Below are 14,296 nucleotides of genomic sequence, written 5' to 3' on the forward strand. Positions count from 1 at the left end.
CGCTGGACCAGAGTTTTAAATACTTTGGAGGAAGGACAGGGGGACTGGAATTCAGAGTGTTCTTACTACAGTGAAGAGTCCAAACTCAAAAGAACATCCCTTTTGCAAATCTCATTCGTAACACAAATGCAAACAATATCCACTTTGTTTGTATATATTCTATTTTTAAAGGTTCGTTCGTTCTTAAATGCATGGGAAAAATATTCTTTTCTAAAGGTTGTCAGAAAACAGAAGGGGAAAAAATGTTTATGAATACTCTCTGATCTTTGCAGAAGTGAGTGGTTCTGGAATTAACAGCAGCAGAACCCACAAAATGACAGAGGAAACACATGTTTTTGGAGGAGTATATGAGTAAGAATTTCATAGCTCATTGAGGAACCAATGAGATTAGAAGCTATTTTTACTTAAACCAAAGCAACAAACCAGAGAGGACAGATGAGATAAACTATGGTGAACATTTGGAGCAAGCAGTCAAGCATAATCGCATATAACCTACATGGGGAAAATTCACAGAATAGTGTACTTTGAGGGGAGATACTAATGGAACATGATGGGAGTTGAACAGAGCTGGTAGAGTCCATTATTATAGAACTACAGTGAAAAAGTGAGCAGATTTAAAAGAACAGCTGATGTCATATTGTGCAGAACAGCCCATATGAAAGCTGTGGTAAAGAGTGACAAACATGCTATCAGGCTGTCTAAACTGCCAGCTCTAGTATGCATGGCGAGTGATTTCATCATAGCAGGACAAGATGCTCCAGATACCTGTTTTCCCTTTGTGGTTTTTCACTGTGGAAAAGAACTCCTACAATAGATTGTGAGTTTCTCATGAGATGTGCTGTATCAGTGTATTTCCTCAGCTGTGCTTGGTATTGCAGACTGTTGCCTCCTTCTAAGATGCTCCCCCAGTAGACCTGCATTAGATTTTTTGGAAATCCAGTAGTGGAGACTCAGGCACATCTGCCCCCTTGCTGTGAAATGGAGGAGTACACTCTGCAGTGATGTTTCACAAAGTGCAATTCCAGAGGCTTTGGCTGTAATGGGATGGGGGTATCCCTTTAATGTCTCTAATTATTTTTTGTTTTCTTCTGACCTGGAGTACTGGTGGGATCTCATGTACTTTCTCTGCTGTAAGGCTCTAGATTAGTAGAATCCTTGGTCTGGTCTTGTTCATTCTGTGGAGAGAGTGATTTCACACCAAGAAAGCTCTGTCCATGCAAACTTCCCTTCAATCACTAGATGACAGTCCTTTTTCAAATATAATGTGAGCGATAATTACCAGAAAGAATATCACAGAAGAATTCTTTACCACAGAATACAAAGCATCTGTTATTTAAATTAACATTAGAAGAGGGTAAAAAGGATGTAGCAGGACATTGTCCTGCTAACGCACTCCTAGCTCATGACAGCTAACAGTCTATTAAACTACCTGTACTTGGAGGAGGCAAAGGAGTAGATACTGGACGTATATGCTGTGTGCGTGTAGGAGAAGAGGTGACATTTGACACAACCACCACGGGCAATCCTAAACTCTGTATAATTTAGTGGGAGCTTTTGCTGAAACAGTCAACAGGAAAGCAGCTTCCCTGTGCTGGAAATTCACATCAGGTGTCAGAGTTAGCAGAACAGTGAGGTAACTGTACAACTGATACCTTCTCTAGTGGCTATCGTTTAACAACACTTTCTCACTGCAGAGTTAGGCTGTAGTTTCACTGCTGTCATCCAGATATGGGAGGTCAGGTGATACCAGATCTGGCCCATAGGTACAAAGTCAGGCCATCAGAAACTGTATGAACCACAACTCATGCAGCAATGAGTTTCTCCTGGATCAGTCCTTATGTATCATGTGGCAGTAGTGATTTTGATCTGGTACCGGGAGCCCTAAAGCCAGTCTCATTGCATCATGGAACCACAGCCTGAAGACATAGTTTGTAGATATTTTCCCAGATACATCCTAGCTGCTATAAAAATTCTACCTCTGCTTTGCTTTTGGGTGCATGTTTGTATTTCTGCACTGCAGTTTGTCATCACCTCACTTTTGCCTGTGCCAGAGTCTGTGAGCTGTGCTGCAGCCTGGGCCACTGAAAGGAAATTAAACAAACAAATCCTCCCCCAAAATACTGTTGCTTGTTTATTCTCTTTTAAACCGGGATCATTTCAATGATCCATTTTGCAGTGTGACCCTTCTAATAGCTGTGCAAAAACAGCTGAGGAGTGGCGCCCTGTGGCATAAAGTAGGAACGAGTAGCCAGGGACAGGAGTCACTTAAGCCAGTGTTGTTGCTCAGGAAAATGTGCATAGGATATCACCCACAATAAAGCTAACAAGGTCTTCAAGGGCAAAGGAAAAAGATTTAATCTAGGAGGAGGAGTGTAAAACCCTACAGGACAGCTAAAAAGCACCAGAGGAAGGAAAAAAAAAACATGGCAGCATACCATACTACTGACTATGACTGTAATCTAATCCTCAGCTTTGCTGTGAGCCTACCAGCTCTGGAATTGTCTCGCATGACTGTGCTGTGCATGCGATCCAAAAGCCCCTGCTTTGCAGTAGAATCTCTGTAACTGAGTTGCTGAACATTACAGATTAAAAAAATACATATTTTAAAAGGTGTAATAGTTGTATATTAAATATGCATTTGTCATATGCAGCCAGTGTGGGTTTCATGTGCAGGTGATGATAGCATCATAAGCTGAAAGAGGCTGTGTTAAGGTTGAAAGTGTGCTATGTCTTGTTTTTTCTTTGAAAAGACAAAATGGTTTTAAATGTTTTAATTTTCAAAATGACTGCTTTTGCACTCCTGCAATGAATCAGGGGAAACAGTCCTCAGTGCTCATAAGCAGATATAAAAACACCTCCAAAACTACTACTAAGCATGACTGGTAAGGGGAGATTTAAAGTGAAAAAATGTATCACAGCTTCTAAAGACTTTTTCCAAACTGGGAGAGATGATTAGTATGAAAGTTATTACAATCCCTTCCTTTTTTTTATTTGAAATATCCTACAGCTAAAAATCCCTTATCTGTCTCTAAAGAAAAAAAATGTAAAGAGCAAGTGTAATTGCTATAAATTAGAACTGGAAGCTGAAATGAGACTAATTTAAACTGGAAGTTAAGTACAAACTTTAACAATGAAGGTGTAAAATATTGGAACAAACTATCAAAATAATTTTTTATGGTCTAATGCCTTCAAATCACGATCAGATGCCTGTTAGAAGATATGCTCTACTGCAACATGAATTACTGCAATCAGTATAGGGATAACTGGCAGAAATATAGTGATGTGTGCTGTATAGAAGACAAGACTAAATGATCAATAATTTCTTCAGGACTTAACTTTTTCAATCTATGGAAAAATTATCTCTTTGCTACTGCAAAACCTGCCATTTCACTAATTGAAGAACCTACATAACCAGCTATTGCACATATTCTCATTTTATGGATATTACTAATTTCAGCAATATCCCATATCAACAATCATCTGCCAAAGGCTAGTAATCTGCAGCCTAGTGCAGTGTCAATGTCAAACAAATCAAGAAAAAGAAATTCTGCGTGTGGAAGCAAAGTAGATTAATACAATTTATAATTATATGAAACTTGTATTTGTTTAAATAAAGGAGCAGTCCTCCCTCCTCTGGACGATTTATTATAGAGGAGTCTTGAAGTGTGATGTGTTGTCACTGTGATTGTAACTGTACAGATTTGTACCTGTCTGTGTGTATGTGTTTGAGATCACACATCAACATGTAAATGTAGCAATACATCTGGAATCTGAGGCTACAGCTAGAGTTTACAGTTTCCCAGATTGCTAAACAGTAGCCAAAATGCGCCAGTGCACTGAAATACAGCCCCTCGTATGGGGACAGTGTGCCCTGGCAGGCCTTCAGCTCAGGTCCCTTGTCACGTCCAGTCAATTCCTGGGCCCGCTCTGGGACTAAAAGGCATACTGCCTGCAACCACCCTCTTCTGGATGCTAACAGTGTTTGTTAGTGTAGCTGTGGGCCTTTCCACACCATTTCACTTTAGTGCCCAAGGGCATTCTCATGCACATTTAATTTACTAGAACAGACAGTGTGAGTTTCCTGCCCTGGTCTTTATTGTATATAGTTGCAGAACTGGCTGCTGTCAGTGAAGGATGCTTCCCAAACTGCTTAAATTATTAATACCATGTAATAATTGAGGCAGTAATTTAATATATTAAAATGCCTACTTGTTCTGTTACTAGTTTCTTTCCATTAGGGAAGCATTTTCAGATGTACTCAGTGTTAGCTTAATATTGTTCCTGCTAATATCTGTGAAGTTCCCAGCCCATAAATATGTAATATCTACAAAAATGAGTGTTTTATCCTATAACAAACGGGACCCCATAGCTCAGACTGATAAAAAGTGGATATGTATAACTAAAAATTGATCATATTTCACGTAGATGTATTTCAGTCCGTTTTCTGGCTATATGCCAAAACCCAGCTGGCTTGCTGAGGGAAGACGTTCCTGCAGAGAGAGCATAGCTGCATGTGAGCTTCCTGTGCCTTGGGCCCTCCACGTAGCCGCACTCTACAGCCTGTGACCTCTCTGTGCCTGCAGGGACGAGAAACCTACTAGGTGTGGGCAGAAAGAGTTGCTGGAGGAGAGGCTGACAAATGGCCACAGCTTGTCTGCCTTTTGCTCACTAACTCCAATACTAGCATATGTACCATAGGACCCCTATAAGCCTTGTTGTTCCATCGGTTCCCTTTTAAAGGAAGGAGTATTTGAATTACCACATTCTTTGCTGAAGGATTATATCCATTCCAGCCAGTGGTTTTTGTTGTACTTCTTTCAACTCTAGCGACAGAAAAGTATATAACATCAAACCTTGACCAGGGTTTTAAAAGCTGAGCTACCTGTAATTTAGGGCAAAGTCCTCCCAACTCCTTTCTGTTACACAACAAAGGCTCCTTTGCATAACAGCTTCATAACAAATTATAATTGTTCATTCATTTTTTTCAGCATTTTCATCTTGAGCATATGTGAGGATCTTCTGGCAGCTTCTAGTTGATTCAAGTGATGGTGAGTCATTTCTTTTACATTGTGAAAACAGTTCTTTTTCTTTCTATAGCCTTTGCGCAACTGACTACTTGAGGCCCATATTCAGTTGGTTGGGTTCATTTTTAAATATTTATTAAGCTTTGTCCCTCTGGCCCTATATGCTTTGCTTCCAAATGTATTTTTTACTTCATCAGTACAAAAAAATCCCCAAACAAACAAAAGCACCCTGGAGAATATGAAATACACCATTTTGGACTAGTTTGATGTTTGGATAAGAGCTATTGCAATAGATTTCGCAGGTATAACATTGCTTGGATGACTATTGCTAAAACTGAAGCAGTGTGAAAAATTAGCCACATCAATTTCAACCACATTTCAGTGTTTTCAGGTACACAAGGGTAATTGCAGCATTTCTGGCAACTCTTTATACCTCATTCCAGCCCAGGGAGCAGTTGAGATCTGGTTTAATCTTAGGGTTGCTAACCTGAATTGGAGAGCCAGCAAGCTCCATAGGAAGCTTATAAAAATGCTATTTCCAGGGCTCAAAACTGAGTGGTTTCATCCTGGGACTGCTGAGGATTATATATTACATATCCTAAGGCTTCTTGCATTTTCTCTATTAACTGATTCCTGGTCAAAAGTGGCTGAGAGAAAAATTTAGAGATGCCTGTCTGGAGTACCATCACATGCTGGTTCATTCTGGCTACTGCTTGCACACTTATTTAAAGGGCATTCTCTTATCTGTGGTTTAAAACTGCATGCTCTTGTAATTCCCTCTTGCGTCCATGTCACTCTCTAATATGCTGATCTGATTTAGAGATTTGACAGATTTATCTGCTTCCCTGAGGCAGAAACATGACTAAAATGAGTAAGGAGCACTGACCTGTGTCCTAAAGCAAACATGCAGCTACATGATTTCATTCAGTAGCACTGAAGAATGTAAATGTCTGCTAGTTTCAGCATTTTTTTCAAGTATTTTGCTGTATCAGGAGTTATCTCTAAGTATACAAATAGTTCCACAGAGGTCCCTGGAATCATTGAAAGTTAAGGGTGTGCTTTACCACCTTAAATTTGGGCTTTAAACTCTTAACAAAAGGACTTGCCAACAGCAGAATATTTATCAGTCCCCTCTAATCTACATGGTATCCCTTTTTGATGAGAACTGGTATAGCCTTTCCTACCTCTTTCCTCTTTTTTATAGCTAATAACTGATTTCTGAATGGAATTCTTGAGATTTGGGTCACTTTCATGCAGCCAAATTATATTTAAAAATGAGTCAGACTGGCAGTTTCTGATTGCCAGCTATAATACATTTAAGCACATTTTCATTTAATTTCAAAAGATAGAGCTTTTTCTTCCAGGTTGTTACCTAATGCATCCCACCAGCACAGTTTCTTTCCAACAAATAAAATATATTTTATCTGTATAAAGGTATGCCTATATCTAACTTACAGTGCTCATGTTTGAAATCTTGCCTGGCTCTGACTAGAAAAGCTGCTTGTATCTGTAGTTGGTACAGGATTTTGCATACCTAGTGAAAGTGGATGGGAACTTTCACTTTTGGTGGAAATAGGATTTTATTCACAAGTTTCATACTCTTAGCTATGAGCTTTCTTTTCTTTTCATGCTTCTAAGTTTCTTTTGATTTCTTGTCTCTGCCTGTTTTCCACATAGTTCATGTCAAGTTTTCAAAACAGTGGCATCTACATTTTCATATGCAATTGTGTCTTGGCAATTGTTCAACATATGATGTCTCTGCAGATAAAATAGCTCAACACTGTGGTGTTGTGGTCTTCCTGCCACTTAAACCACCAATGCAGAAAAGCATTGTTTGGTGGCTGGTAGATTGCCTGGGGATGTTCTTTGCTTGGGGAAAAAAAAAGTAGTGATGGTAAAACAATACTTTAGGATACAGAATCCAATCATTGCTGGCAGAGTAGTGTGCAGACTATCATATGCCTGATTCTGCTCTCATTCATTTCAATTTTAAACCAATGCAGCACTGCTGGAATTATTTCTGATTTATTCCAGTATGAGATCATTGGCCTGCCATTTGTAATTGGAAAAGAGAGAGCTTAATGCAAATGGAAACACTATTTTAGCTGCAGATTTGCAGTTGCTGAATCACATACAGAAATGTCTCAGATCTCTGCGGCATTCTGTGGGATTAGTTTTCATCACTTTGTTGTAATTTAGGAGAAAGTGCACTGAATTATATTGGAGTAACTCTGGTGTGCAGGAGAGAAGCAAATGCCCAATCGCTGTTATGCTACCTGTGGATGAAAGTTCTCTAGAGACTTGACAGAGACTGTGCTCCTACAAATTCATTTTTAGGACGGGCTCCAGCACTATGGGAAAACCTATAGCAAGAGATTGACTCTGATGTTGAAGAACAGAGGATTTAAAGGACAAGCTGTGGGCTGCTGCTTGATTTCTTGAAAAATACATACTCAGTTAGCATTAGTGCACCGATACAGAGCCACAATCACATACCTGCAGTCAGGGAATACCAGCCATTTGGTCCAATTAAAGATCCTGTTGGGAAAGAAGAAAATCCAGTTCTGCAAGTGTCTGAAGCTTCTGCTGTCTTTCACAAAACTCACAATTTGTGCATCTAAAATCTTAAATGTAGAGACAAGTGCTGGCCTTTGACTCTAGCAACCAAACTGTTACTGTAAGAAATAAGAGACAGATTATTTGCCAAATATACAACCAGATTTGAGGCTATAGAGAAGGAAATATCTGTCTAGCCTGGATTATTCCAGCTTTTGGGAAAACTCTTTCCTGATGCAACAACACAGTTGGCTGGTTAACCCAGAGAATGAAAAGAGACATCCAGTCTCAATCCAGTTGATTTAACACACCGGGCTTGAAAGATTTTTAAGTTGTTGGCTAGTCAAATAAACTGTTGTAAGGATGTGGGAGATCTGTGGCTACCTAGAAGCCAGTCACTACCCGTGGCTACCATGAGTAGCAATTATTTGTGATAACTGCTGATTTTTCAGTTTGAAAAACATTACCTCTCTATGTTTTGCTGTTAGGCTGGAACTTGTCAGGGCTAGTATTTTAAGGAATTGGATTTCCATGACAATCTAGCTGCTGTCTTCAATAAACTCTACCGAGACTGAAGAATGGGACATCGCAGAAAAAATGTTGTCACCAAGAATAATTTTGTTCCAGGAGAGAGGTAAACACTTAAGATTAATGCTGGTAGGAAGGTCAATAACACTTAGATGAAATGACTTTTCCTCAAAAAAGGCCTGACACTGAGAAATATCTTATAATAATTGACAGCTGGATGATTAGGATACATTCCCAGGGTCTTGAACACATGATTTTGAGTCTGTGAGATTGACAGGAGGGTCTTGAACTTAGGTCTTCTCCATGCCCAGTAAGCGTCCTAGCCATGAGGCTATTGGCTCTCTTAAAGTAAGGCACTTTCCGTCTCTTGGTGGAAAGCAGTTTGCTGGAGCTTTGTATGAACACTTTGTATAAACAATTACCTGGTCATTAGAACAGGGATTTGAAAACACTTTCTGGCTTTACGTATGAATGCTTTATGCTTGAAGCCACTGAGTCATTCTCCCTATGGACTAATGGATATTTATTTATTTACAGAAAGTAAAATAGTTTTAATCAAGAAAGAAAGAGAGAGACAAATACTGACTCTATACTTTCCCTTCCTATCCTTCTCTCACTTGGGAAGTGAAAGGTGAGCTAGTAACAGCAATACATTAATAGAAGCATTATTACTTGAATTAAGGTGACTACTGGCTTTTATGGTTGTAGGTTTCATCGTCTTATAGATTAAGTCAAATGTGTTATTTTCTGTTAATATTAGTCATTAATATTCATTTCTATTCCTAAGTATTTTTGAATTTGGGATTTTGATGTTTGTTTCAACAGAGAGACAATGCGGAAAAACTTCAATTGCTTTTAACATGGTCAGACTTTCATCCATTGTTTTCCCCTGAATTCTGAGCATTTGTGGGGTACTTGGCTTGCCCATATATGTTAGTGGGACATAACTGTACAAGCTTTTGTTTGTAAAACAAAAAGGGTTTTTTGCAAATAAAAACCCAAAAGTTGGTAAAAACTCAAATATTTGCTGAGCATTATGCATCTACTTAAAATACTTTGCAGAACCTGCACTCTCAACTCCCTCTGGCTGAAATTATTTCAAGTGGTGTCAGAAGAAAATAAATTGTCATTTGAACAGAGACTGTAATTCCACGGGCTCATCTGTAGATGGATATGTGCTTGCCATAATCTTTATTTTCATGTAGTTCTACAGAAAAAATGGTATTGTGGAGTGGTCCATATATATTTGGTAATTCTGTAGCCCTTATGAATGCAGAACTTCCATTAAAATCAGTGGTGATTTTCGTTATGGAAGAACTCCTTTAACTTACATCTGACTTCATCCTGTGTCCATTTTGTGGATGTTATCCTATGGAGAATTGGGACATCCAGCTCAGGTATGAAGGGAACTGAGAGCCTCCTTCCTGAGAAGGAAGAAACTAAAGAAGACCAAACTTTAGTGAACCACAGCAGGTGACAAATGAAAAATGGAAAAAAGCGTTAACGTGACATGTACATACCTAAACTTCTCTTAAAGTATTCTGTATTGCAATGACCACCAAGAGAGTAGGCAAACTGAGCTGTCGTACAGATCAGAGCTATTATAGAGAGAGCCACATGCAGTGCAGCAGGTAGTCCAGTCTTGTCCCACACAGCAGTTGGCAATTCTCTTCATGGTTGTAGGTGTATGCACTTCTATATTGCCTGTACTTTAGATCTAGAGATCACACATCTATATCCAGTTGCTTGTGTCTGATGATATTGATCACATCTGCATCTCATTAAGAAAGATGAGACATGCTCTATTAAAATAAAAAGTTGCAACCATCATTGTGATACAGAGAAACCAAGAAACAATCTCATGCTTGAGATACCCAACCGGTGTCCTTTTCACAGCAGATTTTTCAGCCCCTCTTTCTTTCCTCCATTCAGCTATGTTTACAAGGGCCAAAATTTATAGCCTATAAACAGTAACCAAGAGCAAAGGAAACCAGTGTTACATTTTTGTCTGTTATAGCGTGACACAGGATATTCTATTTTAGATGTCACAGCCTTTTGGAATCATACTACGATGTTTGCAGTTTTTGTTAAAATTTGCAGCTAGTTACATTTTGGGTTGACTACCTGATTTACAGCAGCTGGAAAACCAATCCCTCGTCTCTTAATAGTGACGTTAATTCTAACCATTTCCAATGTTCTTAATCCAGGAACCTTGTTTAGACTCTTTCATTTATATACTTATTATTAATTTGAGACTATGCTCACAATTAATAATAAGGTCAATGTTATTATTTGTAAAAAAGGCTTGGAAGCCATTTCTCTATGTAAATATCAGAAAGAAGGATGCAAGAGAAACTGAATTATTATACAGAAGTAGGAGTTTGCTCCAAACTCTATATGCATGCAGTAAGCTAGTGCAAGAAGAGAGAAACACAGCCTATAGTACTAATTCCTGATAATACTCTTCTGAACAGCGTGACTAAAAGCAATAAGTAAATTAGTTGCCCAAGTGAAAAAATCACATTTACTGAAATGAATTCTGTCAGGAAAAAGATATAACTTTACAGACCCTCTTCACAAAGTTAGTTCTCCTTGGGCAAGGCTGCCAAGAGAAATGACAAAAACATGGCAGTCCAGGTTATGAGAAGAAGAGCTTAGAGGGCTGGAGAAGCTTCCATATGATGAGAAAAGACTGGAGTAATTCTGTTCAGACAGAATCTTGTTAGACAGAGGCATCACAGAGGTAGTTAAGAAAATGGATAGAGAAGGTATTTCAGGCTTTTCTTCATACACAAATAAAAAGTTAGCTAATAAAAATGTAAAAACTCATTTATAATCCTTTACACAACACATAATTGAACTATTCAACTCATTGCCAAATGTGGAATAAAGGCCAAGAGCAAAGTATGTTTTCTCTTTGAACCTGACATTTTTATGACCTTAATTACATTAGGGTAAAAATATATATAAAGAGATATGAATAGATGCTCACTTGTTTTCAGACATACATTAATCATGAACTGTGAGGGACTAGGGAATCTTTCAGTAATTTCCCCAATAGGTATATTGTGCAGAATTGTACAGTGGGGTTTTACGCCTTCCTCTGAGCTTCCTGTTTCTGGCCACATACGGGTGGAGATGGATCACTCGTCTCAGTGAGTGGAGCTTCTCCCAGCTGCAGGCTGCACTTAGCCTACCTGGGCTTCAGAATAAAAGTGATGAGACCAAACCTCCTCCTGAGTTATCCTGACAGAGCCCCTTGGATTTCAGTAATTTCAATCCAATTTATATGACTTTTTGTAGATTGAAAGAAAAATTGCACTTTAGTGTCTGGAAGAGCCAGACACAGTGCCCTAACCCTGCGGAAGTTAAAAGGCAGGTTTTCTGGTGACAGAAGTACAGGACAGAATTTTCTCCCTGTTTTTTGAACCTTACATACTTACCTGTCACTTAGTGAGTGAGCAGATGGAAGTGCCCGCAGAGGAAAATGTTTAGAATATGAACCCCTAAATGAACATCCACAATTTGAGCTGTGTAAGGAATCTAATGGGCATTTTTTCCCCTGTGATCCTCTGTTATGTGGTTTAGAGCCAAACAGATTATTAACTTGAATCATATTATTGCGAACACAAAGAGTCATAAATATCTTCTTCTTCAGCTCTAGTCTCTCTCATTGTCTTGTAATAATCAAATACAAGTTAATTTATCCCCATGATGGCAATGTTACTCTGACATCAGAATAAACAAAAACAGATTTGTGCATTTGTGCAGAAAACAATTTACTCTCTTTTTCCTTTCAAAAGCCTTAGCCAGCATAATTGCTTACCAAAGTCGCATGGAAACAGAAATGGAAAATAGGCACAACGCAACTGAATTCAAGGGCGATATCACAATACTGATTTCTTACTGAACAAGGAATATGATGTAGAAAAGAACTGATACAAAGTGAACAGATACATGAAATATATGGCTGTAGTGTTAATTTTCATGGAACTGTCTTTAGAAAGATCTAAGAATAACTTTTATATATTGATTTTTAGTGAATAAACTAGGTTGAGTCTTGGCTCACCTGGTTAGAGTGGTGGGCAGGGGAGGGAAGAATGCCCCACAGAGCCTTGCTCCCAGGATTCAGACAGGGAGGAGGAAAGAGATTTTTGCCATACTGCTTTTTCCTCTTGAGGAGATGGACAGAAACAGTTAAGAACTGGCAGTTTACTCTCCTCTCTGGACAAGTGGAAAGGAAGAAATGAATTGTTTCTCTCAGAGACATAATTCTATGCTTCTTGGCAGTAATGCAATTATGTATTGCACCAGAGTACAGGTACATGACTAACATAAAATGTGTGTTAGGAAGAAAAAAATGTGAAGATCTTGAGGGATACATGATGTACAGGAGACATAAAACACATTGTGACTCTTTCGTATGAACAGTTACGGAGATAAAATTATTGTAAAGAACAGAGATGAAGGGACTGGTTTGTCAGAACTTTATTAACATCTTGTTCTCAGATTTTGTTTTGTAGTAGTAAAGATACTAGTGCTCTAATGCTGAGTTCTTGGGTGTAAGGTAGTTGGAGACAGCATCTAACAAAAGTCATAAGGGCTAGCTTTACAACTACCTTCATTAGTGCAACTTATGTGCCCATGGACAAAATTTAGATCCACAAGAGCGCTGCTTGTAGATGGAGATTCCTGAAAGTTTTAGCAAATACCATGCATTGCAACTGTACTTTACAGACTCCACGGGAGGCCCTGTCAGTCAGATAGCATTGAGGGCCCCAAAATGTGACCCCATTGGATCAGACAAGATTAAATGGGAGGAACTAATAACTAGATGATCTTTTGCCAGAAAAAGTTTTACTTATTTTGAATCTGATTTAGTGATTGCATACACTGCAGTGAGAGAATTTGGATGACCATTGCAACTGGAAAGCGAATGTTGACTGGCAGATAGGATGGATAGAGACAGAACAGAGACTCCCTGGCCTCTGGGGCCCAATCCAGCGAATCCCATTCAAAATATAAGCAAGAGGAGATGGTAGCGGTCCCTCCCCTCACCTTATACCCAAGAACCCAGGATTCTTTTAACTACTAGAAAATAGTTTGAGGTTTCTAGCTCTGCTGGTAGATATAGCTGCCTGAACTACTTTGCTAAAAACAGGTCAAACAACCATCCCCTCCCTATAATTTGCAATGAAAAGAGTTGGAAGGCTTCACACTCAATGTGCCAGCTTTTATGAATCAATTTTTTGAGGCTCTCTGAACTCCCTTTGTTATGTAGGACTCCCAGATGCTTAACTTAAGCCTGAACTCTGCTAGTTAGCAGGGCGCTTAAAAGTTAATGGGCAGCAGCAGCAATGAGCCTGCCCTTCTGTTCCACAGTTACTGTAAACTGACAGTGTGGGCTGCTGCTGGAGGGCAGTCCTGCCTTCCACCCTGTCCCTGGCCAAAGACTCCCACCTGCCTCAGCACCAGCAGTTGCCTCTACTAGGCGACACATTCATAAAAAGAAAGAAAAGCTTTTCAGCCAATTAATTCCTCAAGAGCACATTTACTTCCCGCAAAGACAAGAACCTTCCTCCATGAACGGGGCCCCAGGTTCCTGAGAAGGCTTGGTGGTCTAGTACTCTGCCAGCTAATGCCATAGGTAAAGGAGGTTAATAGAGCAGGAAACACAGTGTCCTCGTGGTCCTTGTCAAGTCACTCTTTAAAGGCAGTCAGTAAGGCTCTGTGGTTAGGCATGACTTGTCTCTGTATAGATAAAATAAATTGTTTCTCAGTTAATGGGATAAAGTTAGTCTCCAAAGATCAGATCTTCCTAAAATTTAATTCCTATGCATCAACTCTGCTTTTTCCATATAGTATTTTTAAAATAATAATTTTATATTCATTTTAATGTAAACAGATTAAAAGTCATTCATAAAAAAATCTTTTTTTGAAAAAAATATCCTTGAATTAATATACTATTGAACTCCAATCAATACTATTGAATTCCAGTCTTGAAGTATGCATCAAACAGTAGAGTTTGTATCCTTTATAAGCAATGATGTTTGAACTGGAACTGATATCTTTATTAATTAAGGAGACAATGATCCTACATAATTTATTTTTGATCTCTAGTGTAGTATGAAAGCTCTGACATAATAACAATAGAGGAAGTCCTCAGCTTTATGAATCTTAAAACTAAG

General features: G+C 38.8%; 1 long non-coding RNA gene across 1 annotated transcript; it reads right to left on the reverse strand.

Moving 5' to 3' along the window:
* Window positions 1–728: 728 nt before the first annotated feature.
* On the reverse strand, window positions 729–9,541 carry LOC112987104 (uncharacterized). The gene is made up of 3 exons (XR_010385525.1): window positions 9,440–9,541; window positions 7,521–7,562; window positions 729–1,175 (listed from the first exon to the last, which is right to left on the reverse strand). It is a non-coding gene; the product is annotated as an uncharacterized LOC112987104 (long non-coding RNA).
* Between the last annotated feature and the right edge of the window lie 4,755 nt (window positions 9,542–14,296).

Source organism: Dromaius novaehollandiae, chromosome W, assembly GCF_036370855.1.
Source record: "Dromaius novaehollandiae isolate bDroNov1 chromosome W, bDroNov1.hap1, whole genome shotgun sequence".
Classification (NCBI taxonomy): Eukaryota; Metazoa; Chordata; class Aves; order Casuariiformes; family Dromaiidae; genus Dromaius; species Dromaius novaehollandiae.